This window comes from Falco punctatus, assembly GCF_963210335.1.
Source record: "Falco punctatus genome assembly, chromosome: Z".
In the NCBI taxonomy this organism is placed as follows: domain Eukaryota; kingdom Metazoa; phylum Chordata; class Aves; order Falconiformes; family Falconidae; genus Falco; species Falco punctatus.
In genome coordinates this window covers 45,920,280-45,927,020 of record NC_137586.1, presented here as the reverse complement: position 1 = coordinate 45,927,020, position 6,741 = coordinate 45,920,280, and positions in this window count along the sequence as shown.

The following is a 6,741-nucleotide window of genomic DNA, read 5'->3' as shown; positions in this document are numbered from 1 at the left end:
AAAGTCTAACTGAGCAACATTTTCTTGCTATACCAAAACATCAGTCCAAGGCATCTAATTAGAAGCAGCAAGGTACAGCTTCTACAGTTTCGAAGCACTGCATGGGGAACTTAGCTCAGTGATTCTAATTAATGTCAGTGTAAATCATTACTCACTCTGAATGCTAGGATTTGAAAGTTTTTTCCTGTGTACCTAGAAGTGATAAAAGGGTTTTGTTTGTTTGTTTTTAAGATAACCATACCTTTTCTATCTTATGCCATTGATTCTGTTACTGAAAAATCTGAAAATGATTGCTTCATGACTGTTTTACAACTACTATACTATGGCGAAACATCCGTAGTGATGGTTAGCTGTGGAAGATGTTTATCTGGTCTTTGCATCAGGGCCCTGGAAGTTGCCATGAGTAGGCAGAACAGAGCAGAGTCTGTTATCCTTGTACACTTCTGAAGTAGAAGTAGCCACAGGAGTTGAGTTTGAGGAGAAACAGGTATCTCCTTAAGTTACAGAAAAAAAAGAAGCAGCATTCAGAAGCTGTCCCATGCATAGTCTCATTTGCAAATAAAAATATAACTAAGAAGGAAGAAAACAGAAAGCATTGAGGAACAAAGGAAAGCACACAGTCACAATCTTTGCTTAGGTTAAAAGTGTCTCCACTTTTATCTGTCTCCAGCTGTTTGCAAGAACAGATAAAAGAAAGCATTATTTTCCTCCCCTGCTACCATGTAGACCTGGCCAACCTTCTAACACTGCAATTACAGGCACTTTGGTAAGGTTTGTTTACAGCAAACAGTGATGTTTGCTTTCCAGCCTCCCGCTAACTCATGGGCCATGGCAGTCACAGCAAAACAGACATTTCTTGCCACAAGCTCATGCATGTGCCCTCTCTATGTGCAGCAGCAGGGCGAATACCCTCAAAGAGAAAGATCTATCAAATGCTTCACAGGACCCAGAGTTCACTCCTCACAATTGACTCCAAAACTAAAACAAATGGTGCAGCCCATGACTGCCCTTCTCCACTTCACCTCTGCAATCACTCCAGCCTCCACCACTCCTCAGGGCATGCCGCTGATAAGGACCCCAGATGGGTAGCAGTGTTGGGGGGGGGGGGGGGGGGGGGGGGGCTGCCTCCTCTGCAGCCAAGAGCCGCCAGAGCTCCAACACCCAGCACAGCCCCACAGGGTGATGTTGCCATCTGCCCTTAACGTCCTGCCTATTTAAAGGAAGCAACTCATTTTGCATAGGCCATTTAGTCCACAAGGTTTCCTCATACAAACCTGAAAAACTAACTTGCAGGCACCATGTGCTGAGAAAGTGTCACTCATTCAGCTCTTTGCATATCTGACTGTTATCTCTCAAGATTACCTCATTCCTAGCAAGAAAAGATGAATTTCTGTTGTCCCTGAGGAGTGTTAATGCTGCCTATAGGTGCCAATAGTCTTCCTTCACCTAAAGAAAATGGAGGCGGGGGGAGGCTCTGGCCAGCCAAAACAGAATCAGAAGTAATTTCCTGCATTTGTTTATCCAGCTATGTTTTTTTGGGTTGTTTATTATTATTATTAATATTATCATCATCATCATCATCATCATCATGCATATTTGAAGTCGCTGAGGTCTACCTTCACACGTTTCATTATTTGGCTTTCGTTGACACTGTGTGTCTGGTGAGGCTGTGTCTCGATCATTACACTCAATTTCATGTGCCTGAGCAAGCATATAGCAACTTCATACCTTGGCTTCCTTTTATTGGAAGGGTGACACAGTACAGTAGGCTGGCTTACGTACTGAGCACCCTGTGAATTGCAGGTTACAGCTGTGTCTTGTGGAGGCCTAACCGGTCACCCTAAGATCATCACCTGTAATTCACTGCCTGTCTCACCTTTTTACAGCAGTCATGTAGGAGTGTGGGAGACTTAACAACAACAACTGAGCAGCTATATACTCCATGCTGCAAAATTACCTGAGTACTCCTTGTGATTGCAAGGCACATTCTTGGTCAGAGAAGACATTAAAACATGTAATTCTCTTCACATTTGGCTGATTGACCTTGCACCTGGCTGATGCTGCTGTGAGGGTAACTTCTTGTTAAGGGCATGAAGCTGCCATATGTCACTGGAATACAAGCAGATGCCTTACGCATGTTGGGCCTAGCATTTGTCTTCAGGTATATACGCTGGCACAGCAATAACTTTCATTAGCAGCTGTCTTCATCTGTTGCATCCCAACCACATCTTTACAAAACCACAATTTATAAACCAGCCTGTCAGGCTTCAGTTCAGTCCTTATTTCTATGACAACATCTGCATGAAATGCTGGGAGTGTACCATCAGGACTGAAGCATGGGTAAAGTTTCAAAAGCAAAGAGCCAGAAAGGCATCGACATTATAGTCCCACTAGTTAGAGAAGACAGGTTGTCCTGGCTGAGCCTCCTGGCAGCTGGCCTTGTGGACTTAGATCTCTTTCTGCCAGCTAAGACACTTCTCTGTGCTTCACACACTGTCTGGGACATACCTGGTCACCTTTCACTAGGCACAGAGACTTGTGAACAGAAGTAGATACACAGCCTGTGAGGCAGCAGATCACAAGACTGGGTCTGGCAGGACCATGGGAAACATTTTCAACCCATTGATACAGAGTTTTCTGTCATCAGACAGCACAATAATGCTGAACATTAGGCTGAACATTAGCTTCCTTTATAGGCATGACACATTATATCCTGCATCTCTTACCAGCAGCATGTCTTTTGCCCCTTCTCTTCAACATGCTGCTTGTATCTGCCCACTAAACAGAAAGCTTTATGTGATTCATCCCACTTATAAAGCATTTCAAAAGATTTCAATTAAGAGGAAAACTCATACATAGACCAATGAAACAAACAGTTCTGTCTCCTGTACTGACAGAAAGTATCTAGTCAAATTCTAGGAAGTTTTGTGGGGAAAGCTGTGTTTGTTTTGTATCACCAAGATTACATCTTTCCAAAAAAGCATGGAAAGGAGTATCATGAAAAAATTAATTAAAGCTTAAGGAAGTGGTACAATGCTGGAAGGACAATCTTTGCAAGAGCATCTTTAAACAGAGTAAGCAGAGAGCCAGGATAAAAAAAGAATAGGTGTCAAAGATCCTTCCTACCTGCTTTGTACATCAACTCTTCTGAAGACTGTTTCTTGGACTAAAAAGTTTGAAAAAAGATTAACAGACTTGTCAAGGCCCATGCTTTACACATCAGCCTTGTTCTCTGTCACAGCATTATGTTCCCTCATGTCAAACCTGTATGATGCAGCACCAGTAACAAAGCTGTTTCTTGTTCACAGAAGAAACCCCAGCTGGAAAACAAAGTGTCAGTAAATACTGCCTTTAGCTTTTAAGGTAGATTATGAAGGCCATGTGATGCTGAAAATTAATTGAGGTCTGTTTTCCTATCTGTTATGCTGGCATTGGTTTGCTAAATTTAGTCAGTAACATTTAAGATGCACATTGATAACACAGCTGGAAATTTCCTATTGCTTTTAACATCAGCTTTCAGAGGAAACAAAATACAAGAGTGTGCTCCTTCCTCTGTGTCTTTCCCTTCCACTGCTCTTCACAGAGGCTATACCCCAGCTCTGTCTGTGTGGACATGTAAAAATTCAGTGGAAAAAAAGATTTGTGCCGAAATGCTGTGCAGCACAACATCTCCAGCAGTGCAATAATGTGCGACAAAAGCCAATTCAGTACATTCCTATACTGTGTTCTCCTTCTCTTTGAGCACACCCTCTCAGTGATATACCTGTCATGAGTGATACTAACCAAAAACAGCTATGCAAGTTCAACAGTAAGGCATCATTGCTAAAATATACATAGGCCAACCTCGAGTCCAACAGCTCCAGCAGGGAATCATCTATGCAGATAAAACTAGGTAGCAAATGCAAATTCCAGGTGTGTATATGCCCAATGCTGCAACTTTCTCAAGTAGTTTGAGGTGATAACAATACCACAAAGACATCTATTTCACCCTCCACTCTGTACTGGTATTAGGCACAGCCATGTTGTCAGCCAGATATACTCACCCATCCAAAATTTTCTCTTCTGATTTTATTGGCCTAGTTTCCAGCTAGATCATCTTCATTGACACAGAGATGTGGCACAGACACGCAGCAAAGGTAAAGGGGAGTCCAAAGGTAGACAATCTGAAACTGGTTACATAATCACTGCTTTAATGCTAATAGCTTAGTTAGTTAGAAAGACTGTAGGTCCTATCTTCAAGAGGAGACAGCAACCTAGAACTAATAGAAAGACAATGGAAAGAACTAAATGTCAATGGGCAGAAAATCTGCTCATGAATTCCCATTACAGTGTATAAGCAGTAACAACATCCCACAGGGACAAGAGAAAAACGTAATCATGTATTTGGCAGTAAAGACACTCTTAATGGAATGTTACATGCCATTTGTCATCTTCACTTTATAAAGGATATTTAAATTTGTAGAAGTTCCAGGAAAAAAAAGATGTAGGCATCACTTAAGATATGCAAATACACACAATGAAAAATGTAGCAAATTCAGTTTATTATGAAGGCAGGAATAACCCATAACTTGATCCCCCATAGGATCACATGGGAAGATACTCAGTCCCTACGTTGTTGAATTGACAGAGATTGACAGAGCCTTTTTCACTGTTTTACACAAAGGTGCCCCAATGCAGCCAGTGTACCTTTCAGCAGGAGACAAAGATGCCATTCATTACAAGTATTAAAAATTTAGATTAATCTAGTATTTGCAGAAAGGCTGCTGATTAGAAGTCTACCAAGCCAATGAACTGGCACTATTGCATGCACGTTGGTGTGTGTACACACATGCCCAGTGAATGAAGGCAATTCTGGAGCAGGCCTTGGTGCCACAGTCACTGAAGGTGCTACAAGCAAAGAAAGAGAAAGCACAAAGAAATGGAGTGAAAAAGATGAGACATTATTAGCAATCTGTGCACTGATTCAATGCAAAAAATAACATTAAAAGCCATGAACATGAATTCAAAGCAGTATCATTCCCTTAAAACATGGCTATATTGTTAGTAGAGTGCCTACAAGCCCTGACCAAGATTGAAATTTTGCCATGCTAGGCACCATACAAGTGCATAGAAAGAATGAACTGCCCCCAGCAATTGACAAAAACCGATGGGTTATTTTCTGACAGTTAATAAAGTGTGTGTCACCACAGAGTCTGGCTTCATATTCCAAGGCAAAACTCTTAGTGTGTGCACACTCCTACTTCAGTCATGGTTTTGTCAGCCCTGTTGATTTTGCTGTTTATTTTCCATCTTCTCTGCACTGCTCCTAGATCACAACTGTAGCACAGGCGCTGCTCACCAGGAGATGGCATCATTAGAAGTTAGTAACACTGACTCAACTTTGCAGTCAGATACAAGCGTGAGCCTGAAAATAACACTAATGAATGACTTCCTGAGCCTCACACTACTGATGAAACCTAACACACTCAAAGCAAACCACAGCTAGTATTTAAATGCAGGGTGTCAGGTTTTTTAAATGTAATTTTCAAAAGATGAATCTGCTATTATCTGCTACTTTGGCTACAAACTATATAGCTCCTGGTATGTACTGAGGCTGAGCATACTGTCAGCACTTAGCAAAGGATGTTCTTGCTCTCACATTTACTGTAGAATAAATGACAGACAGTTTTTCCTAGGCAATTAAGAGAAAGAAAATCTTAGGCTGGTAAAAGGACCATACAATTATAGAAAGGTTATCACAGAACTAAAGTTACGGGCAAGAATACATTATTTTTTCAAGTGGTTTTCATATCACCGTTCCACTTGTGTTAAGTCAAACTTGCAGTGAGCAAATAAGCACAATCCGACCTACTGCAGGGATGAGGAGTGATTCTTGTATCACTGTGCGAAGACTTACAGAAAGTGAAATAATTACCTTTAATCTTACTGTTCTATCAAAGAGACCAAGGAACCCACTTGCTGGGTTAAGTGTGTCAGAAAGACAAATTATACCAGCCCTGCGTGCATGTATTCTGAATACTAATTTTAAAGGAGCTTTATCAGATAGCCAGATGAAAAGAAGTAACAGGGACTTGTTACTTTTCAAGAGTATATGCTTTGCCTGACTGCTGGTATTCAGAGTTTGACAGTGTGCCAAGATATGCGTGTGAAATAGGCTTGAAAATATTTGTTCTCAAAAATCACTATTTTGTATAAAGATTCAGATCTTGGCATATTTTATAGAGCAGAGGGAGAAAATAGACTATTGTATTTTGATAATATCATTTGGGGACACCATAAATAAGTACATGATGATAGCTTAATTAGAGCACTTCACAGAACTCAGACTTATAGATTGATGCTAATAAGGAAAATGTGTCAGTGCGTGAAATAACATTCCCAAGAGATAAATCAGTTATCTGCTGCATTTACTGGTTTTCCTCAACAGTCTTATGCACTGACCTTGATATGCTGCATATGTTATTGTCTTAGTTACAATAAAAATATTTCTTTAATAATTCAAAATCCATTGAAACAGGTACTGTGTTATAAGCTGCCTTGTCTCCTTCACTGTATCATTCTGCTCCTGAATACTGATGAGAACTGCTGCTAGACAAAATAAAGCATTGCTTTAACCTGAGAAAAAGCTATAGGTAAACAGCTGTGCTGTGATGTTCTCAGGAATTAAGAGTAAAAAGAGACTGGTACTTTAGTTATGCCACTGTACCCCAAACCACAGAAACGCTAAGGTCAGGAAACATT